Source organism: Apis florea, unplaced genomic scaffold, assembly GCF_048593485.1.
Source record: "Apis florea isolate Af1SG1 unplaced genomic scaffold, ASM4859348v1 contig_3158_pilon, whole genome shotgun sequence".
Classification (NCBI taxonomy): Eukaryota; Metazoa; Arthropoda; class Insecta; order Hymenoptera; family Apidae; genus Apis; species Apis florea.
Genome location: NW_028256713.1, coordinates 3,106,990 through 3,124,189, shown reverse-complemented (window position 1 = coordinate 3,124,189; position 17,200 = coordinate 3,106,990). Strand labels below are relative to the sequence as shown.

Sequence of the window (17,200 nt, the reverse complement as noted above, 5' to 3'; positions counted from 1 at the left end):
TTTTCCTAATTCAAACTTCCTCTATCTTACCATTTTAAAATGTCTCTCATTTTTTATGAAATTTGATAAATCATTCTAATTCTTTATTTTTGTATATTGGGATGAAAATCAAGGTTTCTTTGTTAAATTTGTAATTGGGATTTCATCGACTGACCCAGTTCCTCGTAAGGAGGAAACGGAAATATCCGAAATAACAGGCGAAAATAACAGCGGACGGAAGAAGAAATCTTTGAAATCGCCCGACCATTTGACAAATGATCCAGCCATTGCGAGAAACAGATATAAGAGGGTTGGGATTCCTCGTACGAGATTTATCGTACGATTATACGTCATCGTGCGTTATTTACATTAATAAATTAACTATTTACCGGTCGGCGGCGTAATAAACGGCAGCAACGTGAGAAAGCGCCTCTGGCGAGCCACAATCTCCACTAATCTGCGTCGTTGCCGCCCTATCTCCGCTTTTCATCCGACTGTACACGCGCAAATTAACCCGCTACTGAAACGCTTCGCTGAAACTCATTAACATTTCCGTTGTCGAGACGTCGAAGATCGATCAAAAAAATCCGCAACATATATCGATTAATTTACGAAAAATTACACGCAAGATATATTTTATGGAAAAGATATTGTAAGCGTTTTAAAATACACGCGACATCTCCTCGTTGGGAAAGATAAATTACATGTCTTATCTAATTCTATGCATTTAGTTACAAAATTTTCCCTCCAATCGTTCGTTCAATTCGATCAACGACACGAACGAAAAAATCGAGATATTTTAATCAATGTTCTCCACATTTTAGAAGATGGTATTCCTTCGATTGATCGTTCGTTCGAACTAAAAGAAAAAAAAAAGGGAAAGCATCGATTCGAACGGTGCTCGAACAATGACGCGGCGTTGCCGGATCGTCGCGCGGGGAAGAAAGAATGGCGGCCAATCGGAGCTCGCGTCGCCGCGAGCGGGAAATTGAAACGCGGGCGTCGAACGTCCACGGATTTTCCTCCCCGGATTGTGTCGTGGATCAAAGATGAAACTTTTCCTCCCCTGTTTTTCGCGCCGCAAAAAAAAGAAAAAAAAGAAGAAGCATTGGATACATCATTCACCACCTCTTCCTCCACCGACTTTGTGATTCTCCCCGCCCTTGATCCGCCCGCGATCGTCGCCTAAGTGTCTACTCGGTTGAAAAATTGCGCGCGTCCTCGATGACGGAAGAATAGATCTCTCGTTCGAGACCAAAGGGCTGCCGATGAATAGGGTGGCGGAGATAGGGAGAACGCGAGGGGTTTTATTGTTAGATAGGTGAATTAAGGGCTCGTGTGATGTTGGCGGGACGCGTGGGGATTGCTGGTAAGAAGGAGAGGAGAGAAAAGTTTGGAAATCTTCATATTCATTCGTGTAATAACATAACATCGAAAATTCGGTTTGATCAAACTTGAATGGCTTTTATAACGAACTTAATTTCATAAATTGAATCTTATTAGTAGAAAGAAGATGAGATCTCCAAAATTTGAAATTCTACGAATGAGACGTGATTACTTTCAATTATCACAATAAAGCACAAAGTGCAAAACACGCGTTTAGAAGATGGTTTAGAAAAGGAGAAGAAATCTCAAATCTTCGAAAAAGAAGAAACCTGGAAAAAGCATAACTCGATATCAACGACGTTAAGTGCGTAACGACGCTCGACTGTTTTCTCACCGCGAGCAAACACGCGGTGGAAACAATGGCGCGGTACAATGCTCGCCACCACTCTTTATCCCCTCTCTCTCTCTCTCTCTCCATCCGCCTCGTTCCTTATCCCAAGTCAGAGACACCGAATGACGGGGGTTGCCCGCGGGCCGACACCAAGAAGAATAGCGGCACGACAGGCGGAGAGCAACGGGAGGAAGAAACACCAGAAGAGGGGAGGGGACTCTTTTTTTTTTTATTTAATTAGCGAGATGTACGAGGCACAAAGATCCTCCCGGGTTTTCAAAGACGCCAGCCCTTCTGTCTCCTCTTTCATCGCGATCTCCTCCTCCCTTTGCTCTACGCGCGGGATTAATACCACTCCCGATCGTCCTGACGCGCGATCCTTTACCCCGGGATGGGATAATGCGCGTCCCCCGTCACGGTGCAACCTTCCTTTGATCCTGCAGTGACGTTCTGATTCCGGAGCTGCTGGATGCGTCGAGTGTTCGAGGAGAAGGGACGATTTTTTTGGAAAGGAGAGGTGAGGATTTTTGAAATGGAAGAAGAGGTTTGGGTATCCAATTTTAAAATGGGATCTTTATGATATGAGCGCGTTTAAATTTTTGTGAGAAAGAGAAGAAGATAGATAGAATTTCTTTCTTTTTTTTTATTATTTTTTTTTTTTTTTTGGCGTTAGGTCGTTGAAATTTTATTTCGTGCGGAAAGGAGGAGGAAGAGATTGGAAGATAATTTGCAATTGGATAATTTTTAGAATAGAATTAAATAGAGAGAAGAAAGCGTCAAGTTTTCCTTCTTTTTAATGAAACTTAATAATTCTGTCCTGTTCTAAATTAACTTTTGAACGTCGTTTCATTGAAGTGAATTAAGGATAGAAGGGAAATAGAAAGGAAACTCGAGAAAGCATCGTTCGTTTTTTTTTTTTTTTTTTTTTTATAGACACTAAATATCCATTGGGAAGGTTATAAGTTAGATCGTTTATGGTGTTAACACGTAACTATGAAGTTCGTAGTGTGGTATAAATAGAGTTTATAAAAGTTGATGATCGTTGAAAGTGTAGGTATCGTTTTCGATAGAGTGTCTTTTATAAGCACCAATGGTGTAATAGTTTACCATAACTATCCACTGAGAAGAAACTAGAATAGAAACTCTTAATGGAACTTTGATACTGGAATACGCTTCCTCTCAATTAAAAAATCACAACAATCATCTTTGTTTTCTGCATTATTCATCCTCTACTAAAGATATCTCCTCTCCGATCCAAGAATCACAAATATTTCGTTCTACTCCATCCTTGTTCTCCCTCTCCATCGTCAACGTTCAAACAACCATCTCCACTCCAAACGTTTCCATTATTCAAACACGCTTTTTCGTTTAAATATCCTACTGAAAACAGGACTCTCTTCCCCTAAAAAAAAATCGCAAGTACCATTTTTCCTTAAACCCATCTCGCTCTCAAACCTCTCTCAATCAAATAAAATTAATTCTTCCAAACTTTCTCTCAATTAAAAAAAAAAAAAGTAATCACAACGATTATTTCTATTCCTCTGCGATTCTATTCAAACGTACATTTTTCTCCTCTTCCAATGCTCCTCCTCAAAATGCTCGCATCAACGTGCATCAAACGCGCCCTCTCTTCCTTCCTTCGAACGAAACAAAACGAATTCATCGTCCCCGATTAAAAAACGCACAGTCCCTTCCGGCCGATTGGACGGAATGATGGCGATGTTTGCTTTATATCTCTCGTTCAAACAACGAAAATCCCGGAGATGCTTCTACGGCCAATCAACTCGCATTCCCTCCTCGCGCCAGCTGCCTCGAGAATGATCGAGGAACGCGAGCAGCCGGCCGCCAACCGAGGCAAGTTCATTGTCAGCCCGCCGGCTTGAAGATTCAGAGAAAGAGGAGGGGGGAGAGGGCGATCGAGCACGTGCAAATACCAGCCGAGGGGGGTGGTGGAAGGAGGGTGGAAGTCCAATAAAAAACTTATTAAAGGGGCCGTTGGGGAAGTCCCAGTAAATATTTGACCGGCCTTTTTTTTTTTCTTTTCCTTTTTTTTTAGACTCGAGCCGTTAGCGTTATGAGGAAACTAACCTTCCCGTGGCTTAGTTTTCGTCCAGCTTTTCATCCCTTCTTTCATCGTTGGTTGAGAAGACTCGGTTTGCCGATTTTCGACCCTCCATTCTGTTCTGTTTTATTACGCGTCTCTTCATTTTTGGGAATGGATACTGAAACGAATTTTCCACGAGTCGAAAATAAAAACGTGATAAAAACAATTGAGGAAAAGTGAGGTTGAATGGAATACTTATCTGATTAAAAACATTGAAATGGAATTGGACATACGATTATAATTTCAAAGATTTCTATTAATTTGGATAATTTTCTTTCGCTTAAATATACCAAATTGAATTATCTTGTTCCAATTTTCGAACAAAGATTTTCAATCCAATCTCGCGACTACTCCCTCTTCAAAATCATCCTCGAAACTCGAAAATTCGTCGAACAATCATATACTGTTCCTCAATCAAGAGATGGTTGCTTCGAGAAAAGATTTATTTTAACCCTTTGGTATAATCGATACGGGACGCTTCCAATTTAGTGATCGACAGACTCCGCGGGAGGAACGATTCGCGGCCACCCCATCTCGAACAATCGCTATTCCATCATCGACTCTTTCGACTCTCTGAATTGGCCGAAAGATATCGCTATTGTTTAGAGACGCATTGTCTCGTCGGGCCTCCCGTATCGTTGCACTCGTAGTTTTCGAGTGGCATTGTGGAATAAACGCGTGCCATTGTCCCGCGGTTTATCGCCGTGCGGGTTCACTCTCGTTACCTCCCTCCCTTCCTCCCTCTCTCGTTCGATCTCGTATTTAGGCTTCCGTGCGAACGTTCGCAAATATCGTTCTTTTTTCTTCTTTTTTTTTTTTTTCGTGCGTGCTGCTACGAATCGTACGCGAGCAAACGCGATGCTCGTCGGATAGGGGAAGGTTAATGTTGGCCTCGTTGGAGAGGAGTTGAGGTAGTTGTTGTTGCATTGGAGATTAATCGTACGTTGATGTTCGTATTATGAAAAGAACATGGAAGGAGAACGTGTCGTTCGAATGGAACGAATGAAAATATTATTTACACGTGGAAAATTTACTTTGGTATTATTGTATTAGGGTTTATTTTATAATGGGAGAGAGAAAGGGAAAAGGTTGTCGGAGATTTTTAATTTTTAATTTGGGGAAGGATACGTCGAGAGGGTTTAAATAAATTTGGTTCAACATGATGGTTGAATTGGTTAGGAGAATTGAGAATTTTCATCGTGTAATGATATTTGCCGGATTAATATAATGAAATTAATTGTGTTGAATCAATTAATTAACTGATTGTAGGGCAAATATGCGCGTCTCGTTTTTCCATCCCACGGTTTTCTACCTGTATAGAGTGATTTATTGTACGTTAATTGGATGTAATCACGACGATGTATGTGCAAATGTGCAGTACTGGTAAAAAGTCGATGCTCGGTTAATCGGAGAATCTCGTTTAATCCATATTTAAAATTGTTTCGAGAATGCAGGAGAGATGATGCACAATGGTGAATATGGAAAGGGATCTTTGCAAAGGGTCAAATCTTTCGACGAGGGCGTAAAAAATAAAATGTATGGCGCGAAAAATGTGCATTTGCGTCCCCAGACAAAATTCAGGGTGGGGGGGAGGAATTCTCCGAGCTTTTAGTTTTATAATCTACGACGGTACTTTTGTTGGAGATATCTGAGGAGCGCCTCCGCGGTACGTATTTACAACGTCGACATTTAACTTTTATAAAATATCGTGTCGTTTATCATGTTGTTCGCGATAAAAGTTGGAAAAACGATTGTGAGTACAATGGCAACCGATAAAGTGCATACTCAACGCTCCGTTCTCGCGCGAATAAAAACTATAGCCAAAGTTGCTGAAATCATTTTTTTCTTCGCGTCAAAACGATATCAAAAAGAGATCAAGCCTCTTTCTTTAGAAAAAAAAAATTATACCGTGATTAATTGTACTTGTAAACTGTTCTTAAATACTGTCCATCCTGTGTATAATGCAGCGAAAGAATTACACGTTATTTAAGAATAAAAATTTCCAAAAAACATACACAAATTTAAACTTAATCCCTAGACTTTTCTCTTCTCTCGATAAAAGAAAACATCTTTCAAAAGCAATTCTTCTATTCTCTCGAAAAAGCACATCGAAATTCATATAAAATCCAAACCCTCTTCCACTTCCTCCATTTAAAAAGAAAAAAATATTAAAACGATTTCCAAAAATACAAAGATCAACTTCATTACGCCGTTGCAAGAACCATGTACATCGAAACTCTCCTCTCCTCTCCTCCTTCCCCCAAACAAAACAACAACAACAAGATAACAAAATAAGAAAATCCAACCGAAATAAAATTCTTCGAAAAAACTCTCGAAAAACTCTTCTTCTGTCTTCTATCGAAAAAAAGGAAAAAAAAAAAAAAAAAAGGAAAAAACAAGCTTCGATTTCGGACCTGGTATCCAAACATTTGGCAACTGCTCGCTAAAAAGAGAATCTCCTCCCCCGATACGGTATCGACAGCCGGTGACAGTTTAAGCTCGAGTTCACCGCGTTCGGAGATCGATGCAGCCTCTCCACCCACCACTCTCCAGGATTCTCCCGGTCTCTCGAATCGAAAAAAAGTAACGATCCATCGGCACGGGGCGCCTCGTCCCGCTGTTACGCGGCTGGCTGCCGCGGATGGAGATGGAGGAAGAGAGACAGGGAAGGAAGGACGGATGCACGCGGCGATAGGACAGGATAGGTTGGTTGGCGAGGAGGGCGAGGACCCAGTCAGGCGGTTTCGAGTGTCTTGTCAATATGTATAGTGTCATCGATGTCTCTCCACCGGACGACTATCCTTCCTGTGCATCCGTCGAGAGATACGTATAACGCGTGATGTGTGTTGTGTGTAGGTTTTCCAGAGGTGTGTGTGTGTGTGTGTGTGTGTGGCGTGTGGAATATGGGGGAGGATGGGATGAGAATGAGCGGGTGGAAATTATCTGCCTATATATATATATATATCCAGTGGGAAGCAAGGATGCCTATTGTGGCCGCGGGGAACTTGGTACGGGGCCAACGACACGAGCTGCATTTTTCTGCGGCTAAGTGAAAGCCGTCGTGTCGTGGCCACCCCCCTGTCACGATGGCGGTTCAGATTTTCCTTTTCGTTTTGAAGGGGGAAGGGTAATTTTGGGAATTTTTTTTTCTTTTTTTTTTTTTTGGTAGAAGGGATATACAAGTTTGAAATAAAAGAGTAAGTTGTGTGGAAAGAGTAAGTTTTTTAGAAGTGTCAGTGTTCTCAGGTTTCGAAAGATGTGGCGAAGATTTTAGAAATTTTCGTTAGTTTCGAAGTTTTCGAACCTTGATATTATTTTATTTTAAATTGATAAAGAACTGAGAATTCGCATAAATACCGAAGTCCCAGTCTCGTAAAAATTACACTCCAGAACGAAAAATTTTCGTCGAATCCAAAACAAAGAGTTATATCGAGTTAAAAAAGCAACATCGATCGCGTGGGGAGGGGGTTGAATATATTTTTCAACGACCCCCGGTTGTAGAAAATTGGCGTACGTAGGAGGGAGAGAGGGAGAGGAATCACAAAGACTTATGGCTCGATATTAATTTGCTGAATTATCGGGGTCGCACGGCGAATTGTATCGCATCCCCTCCAATGGGTACGATACCGAATTTATGGGGGCAATTTTCGCGCGGGGGGAAGGAGGAGAGGGGGAGGAGAAGGAGGTTAGCGGAAATTAATACGAAAAACCGGCCAAACGGATCGTAAACAACGGCCACAAATTTCAACGCGGTTATTTAAACGCGCGGGGGCGCCGATTAAAATGTTGCTGTTATCGGTAATTATAACGATCAGCACGTGCAACTAATTAACGTGCCATTAGCCGCCCGCCGACCACCATGCCCCCACCACCCCCTTGCGCGTCTGTATATCGTCCGTCCACGCGCGATCGGCGGCCTTACTGTTAAGAGATACTAGACACCGTTTTGTGCACGCGTCATCGGTGCATTTTGGGCACCCCTCCCCAACTCGGTGAAATTCGGCTGTGTTCATCAGGAACAATGTATTTCGGGGGGATGAGGGAGGGGATTTAACGTTGAAATTCGACGCTCGAAATGGAATTGGTAATTTAGAGTTGATGAAGGTTTCGGAGGGAATGAAACTTTTTTTTTTTTTTTTTTTTTTTTTTTTTTTTTTTAGAGAGAATGATTATTGCACGGATGTTTGATTTGCGACGATGCTTTCGTTATTGTTGTTGTTGTTTATTAGTTGATAGTTTGCACGTTGAGGAGATTGAAATTGGATTTCGATTTTCTTCTTTTTTTTTTTTTTTTTTTTATTTAAGGTGGAATTCAATGGTATCGAGTCCAGAGGAAATTTTTGTATTTTGTGTAAACGCGTGATTAATCGTTAGGAATTTTAATTTATGGGAGTTTTTATCGGACTGAAATCGAACGAAAGCAAAAGCATAGGCAAAAGAGAAAGAGGGGAGAAAAAGACGAAAAGGAGAAGGGGAAAAAGGAACGATCTAATTATTACTATAAATACGTGAAAAATATTGTACGAATAGTGGACGGAGTGAGTATGCATATTCGTCATAATCGAGTATAAATTGGGAATATTTTACGAATATTTACGTATTCGGGACGAGGTTGGTTAGCGAAAAAGGGAAAACGAAGAAAGATAGGCCGCGAGCAAAAGTTAGAGGGTCACGTACGTCTGCTGGAGGTCCCTTCGAATATTGTTTGTGAATCTCCCTCGGTCGAGTTTCGATTAATTAAGTGCTCGACCCTTTTCGTCGCCTTCGTATCGCTCGCAGCCATACTTTCATTCGACCCCTTCCTTCTGAAAAGTGTTTTGTTTGTGGCAGCCGGAAGCCCTAAATTGAGGACACTTTCGCGTCCTCGTCGCGTCTTTCCCGCCTTTTTGTTTCATCCTCCACTCTATCAATCGTGATGCGTCTTCCCTCCAGATTTTCTACGATTTCGAGAGTTTCGAATAGATTTTTTTTTCTTGGCAACAAATAACATTTGCTTCGATAAAATTTATATCTCGTCGCTTCTTTTCTTATATTTCTTCTTCTTCTTCTGGAAGATATCAATTTTCTTCCTCGATAAAGGACACAATTCTCTCAAATATATTTCGTTTCAATAATCTCTAACTTGATCAATAATCGTATCCTTTTTTCTTTTCCTTTTCTTAAATTTTCTAAAAAATCTTTTGAAATCTATTCAGATTTTTATAGATATTTTTTAACGACACTTACATCCGTTACATTATTACATATATTCATTCAAATTGATCTCTCGAAGATCACATCCAACTACGCGAACCTGCCACTTCCTCGTGCAATCTTCGTTAACACATTTTCTTCCCTCTTCTTTTTTTTTTTTCCTTCCCCCTTTTTTCCTCCATTCGCTCGTTAGAGCAGAGTGGCGATCGATGATGATCCACCCTCATCGTTATCGACTCTTGCTCGAATCGCGATACTCAGCCAGTCGGAACGTGAAAACTAATAATTAGGGACACGGATGGTAATTAAAAAATTATCGCCCGTCGAGCATACCTCCTCCTCTCTTTCACGCGAGATGACGTTCTTTGTCCTTAATATATCCGCAATAAAGCAATCGAGAGGAATACAAACAAAATATTTCGTAATGGAAATCAAATTTCCCATAACAAATAAACGTAAATAATTAATAAATCTTCACGGATTCAATCAAACTGTAAATCCACAGATGGAAGGACAGAAACGAAACAAGACAAAAACGAAATGACACTCGATGGAACAACCGATGAAACGGGTGTTGTCGTGGACAGTGGACGATAAACCAGGAAGGAAAACGGTTGCTCGAAAGGGAGGAGATAAAAATCAGGGGCATACACGTTCGAAAACTGCGGAGGAAACTGAAGGCGCGATTCTCCTCCTGAGAATCAGTAGGGTAGAGGAGGATAAAGCAGACATCTCGGATATTTTCCTTTAAATCCTCCTGGGGGAGCGTTTCGAGCGATCATTCGTCCCCGTTTCACGGGCGGAATTGAACGTGGCCGTGACGTGGACACTTTTCCCGCGTCGCGAGTTCTTTTCTTCGACCTTAGAATCCCTCTGTATCGATGGATTTGAAAGATTCCGTGACGAAAATGTTTCCGCCATCCGTTGTTCCAAGAGTGTGCATAGCACTTTTATTCTCGGCGAGTCAATGCTATGCCACGCTGAAGATTTTAACTTAAGAAAAAGTGTTTTGTGTACTCTCTGATACCGTTTCTCTGATATGTATAGAAATATCAGAATTGTGATGAATTAACAATGTTTGATTTAGATGTCTGTGTACGCATTTTAAAAACGAACAGGTTATTTTTTAGTTTTATTTTCATTTTATGTAAATGTATAATGTTATTGTGAAAGTGATTCGATATAACTGATATTGACCGTATAATGTATCCATTGTAATTGTATAGGGACGCTGATCGATTGCATTACGCATTTGAACAATAGAATTATGATAATGCAGAGGATAACTCGTATATCTCGTATATATTTAAGCCAGTTTCTCCAAAAACGTTCTCAGCCAAAATTGTATTAACTTCAAGTTCCAAATCTTTCGAAATTTTTATAATTTATCTTTCCATCCAGTTTTTAATTAAATCCTTTCGAGATTTTTATAAACGCGTATAGAAGAGTTTCTCCTCCATTTGATCTCGAAATAATTCCGTATCCGAAATACACTTATAGCGCGGTTCATGAATTAAATATCGTGGCGATCGATATATCGTGGTCGTTACACGACTCTATGACAAAGAAATGAATATAAAGTGTGTCCGTGAAATAGTAACCGAATGTTTAAACGAACAATTGAACGAATAACTTGAATGAATATTAATCATCGTTGATTATTTTATCTCGGTGTATAACACAGTGGAAACAATTCGTACAATTATAATCATTAATTCGCAAACCTCTCATCCGATTAATCTTATCGATTATTCGCTCTCGAAATCATTCCCTGAAAACCAACAAACATCTCCTTTTCCTTCGAACTCTTCGCTCGTCTTCCTTCGCTTCTCTGCAACAAATGTTCTTCAATTAGTCTTCAAAAACTCGATCTTCTCTCGATCGGTTAAGACGACGACGACGCTCCTTCTCCTTCTTTCCTCCTCCCATCTCGCCTTCCTTCTCGAAGCAAACGAAACGAAACGAAAAAAAAAAAAAAAGAAGAAGAAGGAGCTAAAGAGAATAAGAAGAAAATTTCAATACCTTCATCGTACCCCTCTCCTTAAATCACCGGTGACAGTGCTGAAAAGCGGAGGAATGGAGGATTCATCCTCGACTGTCTTGAGCACCGCTGAAGGTCGGAAGGTTTCACGACGCATTCACGACAGAAATAAATACGAAGTGAAAAGGGCTCGGATTCTTTTCACGGAAGAATATAATTGCCAGAAAAATAAACGATCGCAAAGTCTGTTTGCTCGCGCCTCTTTCCCTCCCACCCCTCTTCTCCTCCTTGCTTTTCTCCCCTGTGTAACTGCTGCCTCCTCTATCTCCGTCCACCTTCGCTCCCTTCCCTCTCTTTTTTTTTCCATCTCCCTTCCTCCTCCCTCTCCAACCTCTCTCCCCTCTCGAGCCAACGACGAGCCCCCTATCGCGAGTTGGTGGAAAAGCTCACTCGACTCGCGGGTCAACGAATTCGCAATTACGATCTTTCACGTCGACGTGACTACCTACTCTCTCGTCGACTTTGGAATCCCGGACGATATTCCGGACGAACCACCCTCTTTCGACCCTCTTCCTTCTTTCCTCTCTCCCAAAACTCCTTCCTTCCTTCCTTCCTTTCTTCTTTCCCCTCGATTTTCTCGCGTTCACCGATCCTCTCCTCTGTTGGTTTTTCCCGTCTTTCCTTTCCCGGCTGTTGACTTTTCTCTCCACAGCTCTCTTACTCTCTCTTTCTCTCTTTGCGTGTCTTTCTCTTAAATTCCATTCGTAAATTCCTCGCTCTTGATCAAGTTCTTTTTTTTTTTTTTTTTTTTGTAAGTCGGCTTCGACGCCTTTTAATCCTTGTTACATTTTTCTTTTGTACCGAGCCGAGTGGCGAAGCGAGTCTTCCTTGTGAATGGTATTTTTTTTTCTTTTTTTGATTCACTCTTGGTCGAGAATATTTCTTCTGCGTTTAAGTTTTTCTCAGGCAGGGTTGATCTTAAGTCGTATTCTCGATTCCGATTGGAATTGCAGCTTTTCTCGGTGAGAAAAATTTTAAGATAAGAAAACGAAAGGATGTGTGGTTCATCTTGGTTCAACGATTGGAAATTAGCTATATTCAAATAATTCGAAATTATAATTTATTTATTATAATATTTTTAATATTTGGTAATATTGTTATTGCAATAGATCGTCCTCGCTTCAAACAGACGACGTTCAATCCTTGGTAATCGAGAAGATTTATCAAGGATCATATCTCGATTATATTTTAGATTAATTATTGTAATATTATTGTTAATATTTCCACGTAACTTGTGGAAATTGCAATCGAAATTCAAACTCCGTCCGCTTTTTTTTGCGTAACTTCCGCTTTCGTCGATCTTTTTCGGTGTTTCTCCGTTTCTCCTTCGTCTGCCTCGATCCGCTTCTTCTCTTTTCTTTGAGTCCCTCCGCTTTGGAGGCAGCTCGAGAACACTGGCTTCGAGACAGTAATGAGATTTTCGAGATCCAGAGGCGGTGTCATAATCGCCTTAGGCTCGACGCGAGCGCCATCATCGAGCAAACATTCCTCCTCCTCCTCCTCCTCGTCTTCTTTCCCCTCTTCGTTCGAGATTAATTTTAAAATGGAAAATTATTCGCCTGGCAATTATAAACTTTTTGAAACATCGATCTTTGATGTCTGTGTCAATGTTTGTGTTTGATATTTAGATTCGATGATGAGATTTAATTAATTGGAACAAAATTTTTATCTCGCGAGCGAATTGTTGATAAACGAGTGAAATCGTTGTTTCAACTTCTATATCGTCGATATTAATCTACTATTTAATCGATTGATTATTTTCATTTCGTAGTTGAATTGTTTTAAAACAATTTTTTTTAATTTTACAATTATATTATTTCTGTTTATTTTTTTTAATAGTATTCTTCGATAATATTAATAATTCGCAATATTGAAATTTTGAAATATGCGAATTTTTATAGAGTATATCGATTCTGTAGCTGCAATTTAAAAGAGTCAGGTTTATATTATCACAACGAGTATATTAATCGAACGATCTGTCAGATTGCTTTTAAATTACTCACCGTGTATACATATACGTTGATGTAGATAGACGTTAAATCGAGTATATGCAATATTCAGACAATCGTCTCAAAACTGGAGCATCGACTGGAGAATCTAATATTGCACTCTGTCGCTAGTCTAATGTCTTTATTATTAAAAAATACCATTAAATATTTATTTGCTTAAATTTATAACAAATTTTCAATCTCAGGTTGATATATTATACGTACGAAACGTACGAATAAAAATTACGAAACTTTCACAAAGTGAAAGTAGACAAAATACAAATTAACGCACAATATTTATTCGCTGTGCATCGAATGGTAAGAATATTGAATATGAATGTGTTCACACACGTGTGTACACACACACGTTGTAAATTAATAGTCCACACATACATTTTAGCCATCGTAACCACGAGCAATCTCGCTTGTCCGACCACGCACCGGCGAATACTACTTGCACAGTGATGCATAGAACTACTTGTCGGATTATATACGATCCTCTCGATTATATACGTCCTATAACGCTACCTGCCTGATTACATACGGTCACGTACCACGCACACACTATCGCGATCACCTGACCACACACCATCGCGTAATTATCCTTTCCTGACCACATCGTCTCACGTCTTTTATCGCGACTTTTCCTCCTTAAATATACACAGCTAGCTCTTCTACCGTAAAATATTTATATCAAATTACAAATTCACCACGAAGCATCGATTAATCCTCCAAATCAAAATTCGAATTTCTTCGATCCATATACTCGCATCTTCTTCGAATCTGGAAAATGCGTCTTATTTCATCTTAACTTTTCCATAAATACACATAATGTGTTGTAAAACGTTTCGACATTAATATTAATGTTAGCTCGTCTATCACGTAATATACAATATTTGTATTAATTAAAAATTTACGAAGCATCGATTAATCCTCCAAATCAAAATTCGAATTTCTTCGATCGATATACTCGCATCTTCTTCGAATCTGGAAAATCCTCGCGTCTTATTTCATCTTAACTTTTCCATAAATACACATAATGTGTTGTAAAACGTTTCGACATTAATATTAATGTTAGCTCGTCTACCACGTAATATACAATATTTGTATTAATTAAAAATTTACGAAGCATCGATTAATCCTCCAAATCAAAATTCGAATTTCTTCGATCGATATACTCGCATCGCACATCTTCTTCGAATCTGGAAAATCCTCGCGTCTTATTTCATCTTAACTTTTCCATAAATACACATAATGTATTGTAAAACGTTTCGACATTAATATTAATGTTAGCTCGTCTACCACGTAATATACAATATTTGTATTAATTAAAAATTTACGAAGCATCGATTAATCCTCCAAATCAAAATTCGAATTTCTTTGATCGCTATACTCGCATTTTCCTTCAACTCGCGTCGCACGTAGAAAAAATAAAACCTTCTTGCAAAAGTAGGAAGGGAAAATATTGCTATCAGAAACTGACATCCGGCACGAATATTAATCACGAATCGATTCGTACTGGATAGCATTCATGAGTTTTCACCGACCGTCCAGAGCTTCTTTTTTTTTTCTTTTTTTTCTTTCACCTGGAATAACCCAGGGCTTCGGTTATTCGATCTCTCCCGTGGCTCATAAAAAATGCAGCGCCCGCGATCGCGCATGCATTCCTCATCAAAGGGGCGCACACTCGAAGAAAACCAAAATATTCCCCGCATCGATGTTTTCTTTTCTCCACGGATATTCGGCGATTTCGCGTATACCGCGCACACGTCCAGCAATGTACTCCTGGAAATTAAACGGATTAACCGTGCTTATCACTCGCGCTCTCCTTTCCTCCGCCATTTCGTTTCTACCTGGGAGGAATGGAGAATTTGAAAGATGATTTTTACAATACGTATGGATATTGTATGTATTGTGCGTAGATTATGCGAAGAGAAAATGATTAAAAAGTAATTAAATTAGTTTTGCTAAGTGTGTATCTTGTATAATTGCAAAAATATAGTTTAATACAGTTTTATATCGTAATTATTTTTATTGGCAATTTTGTACATGTATATGTTTTGAATTATGTAGAAGAAATAATTTCACTCGTAAAACGAATTTTAAAAAATTAGTATTTGGTTAGTTTGTTTGTTTCAAGAAAATTCAAAAAATTATTTTGTCATGCAAGGATATGGAAATGCATTACCGATCATCAAACGAGACGATTCTCCAAATAAAACGCGAATAACAACGAGTGTAATTATTAAATTGTTTATAGCGAAGAAAGGAAAGAGAAAAAGTGATCGATAACGAGTGAAAAGTAAAACAGACGGCCGAATACGATATTCCTCGAAACCTACTTAATTTTCATGGAGATGTAGCACGAACTTATTCGGGGAAAGTATCGTAAAAGGATAGGATAGAGGCGAGAGAGGAGGAGAGGAGGAATGGAAGGGAGCAAAAAGCACGGTTGAAAAAGGTTGCAGAACCGTTTCGACGTCGTCGTTATAATTCAGGGGGTGTCGAGGGATTCTAAATGTATGACGTAGTTATACGTCGATACGTTTTTTCTTCTTTTTTTTTCTTTTTTTTTTTTTTTCCACCCTCATCCTTGGCTCGGATGGCCCCGGCTACAATGACACGGAACGAAATATGCGAGCACTCGTACGTTATCGACGCGTCAGAAACATGAAGCAATTTACAACGCGTCGATATCGTCCCAGCTCGTCGTCGAAAGAGTAAGAGACCGGTGTATTTTCGGGAATCATTCGAGAGTTTTCTTACCCCTTCCTCTTATTTTCATCCCTTTTTTAACGCGAAATATTTTCTCTGAAATTGTCGATCGAATTTCTTTGATATTTAATACTCTTATAAAATAATCTTGATATTCTTTTCTTTTTCTTTTCTCTCGTTCTGAAAATGGAGGGATATCGGTATTTTGTATTTATCAACGTAATATCACGGTTTAAACAGTAACGAATTTGTTTTGAATGTCCGCTTCGCGGTTAAATAACTGAAATTCATCGGCTTATATAACGGCAGGGTTCTTGTTAATGCATGATACATTTCACGGCATGAATAAGTTCGTCATTGGTGGTCCGCTCATGCACACTGCGATTCCACTTGGCTGGCATGCCGCACATCGTGATTTCTCTTTCACCATGCATACGTAGATTAGTAGTGCGCCACGTGCCCGCCCATACATACGTACATACCACTTTTCGCAAAAACGTAAATAAATAAATTTTACTTTTTGGAAAAAAATCGTGTATTGAATTTCGAATCGAATTTCAATCCAAAAGAAATTAAATTTGAGATTTAATTACAAGGAATTCGATGATAATCAATATTTAAAATATTAAATATAGATTCGACGTTAATTCAATCTTTTTGAATTTTTTCGACGAGAAAGAGAAGTCTAAAATAAAAACTTTTACATGTTAAAATCGATTCGAACTACCCCGAGACGATTCGATTCATTAAATTATTATTCCGATTTATGGACTCGTTCGTTCTCTCCTCTGCTAATCGAAGAAATTTGAAAATACCAACCGATTCGAACGAAACGAAACGATGCGTTATTTTCTCTCTCCCTCGTTTCTTTTTTTTTTCCCCTCCTTCTTTCTTTCTTTCTCGCCCATTCAAATTCGCCGAAATTGCCTACTAAAAACGGAAAATTGAACCGGAACCCTGGCCATTTTCCACACGTGTCGAGCAATTACCCCCCCTCCAATCGGTTGCGGTGCGAACGATTATTGCCGGGTGGATAATTGCAGAATCCAATAACAAACGTTCTTGAGGTCCGCAGTTTCCCACGGGGCCTTTTTTGTGTCATTTAACATGTGCGACGGCAATTATGAGTTATTCGCCTCTCTTCCCTTCTCCCTCCCTGTGTTTCGCGCGTGATTCGAAAACGATGGCGATCCGTCGATCTCGGATCGAAATTCGTGGAAATATTTCATTTTTTTCGTGAGAAAAGAGAAAAAATTGTCGTGGAATTTTGCGCATTGATTAATTATATATGTGCATCGAATACTATTATTAAATTAAAAACACGTAGTAATAACCATGAGGGAGGGAGGAATACAGGTTGTGAAAGTTGATTTGAAGTAAGGGGAGAATATATTTAACGAAGAAAAATAAACTATGATTCACTTGTTCCACTGATCTCGAGCGACGATGTGTCGCTTCGCTCG

General features: G+C 39.5%; 1 protein-coding gene and 1 long non-coding RNA gene across 2 annotated transcripts in view; one reads left to right on the top strand and one right to left on the bottom strand.

Annotated features, from left to right (window-relative positions):
- Dscam3 (Down syndrome cell adhesion molecule 3) overlaps positions 1–17,200 on the top strand; it is a 94,007-nt gene that overhangs the window by 23,155 nt on the left and 53,652 nt on the right.
- LOC116415310 (uncharacterized) lies at positions 8,848–15,269 on the bottom strand. Its single transcript, XR_004225905.2, has 3 exons — positions 13,038–15,269; positions 11,016–12,953; positions 8,848–10,824 (listed from the first exon to the last, which is right to left on the bottom strand). It is a non-coding gene; the product is annotated as an uncharacterized LOC116415310 (long non-coding RNA).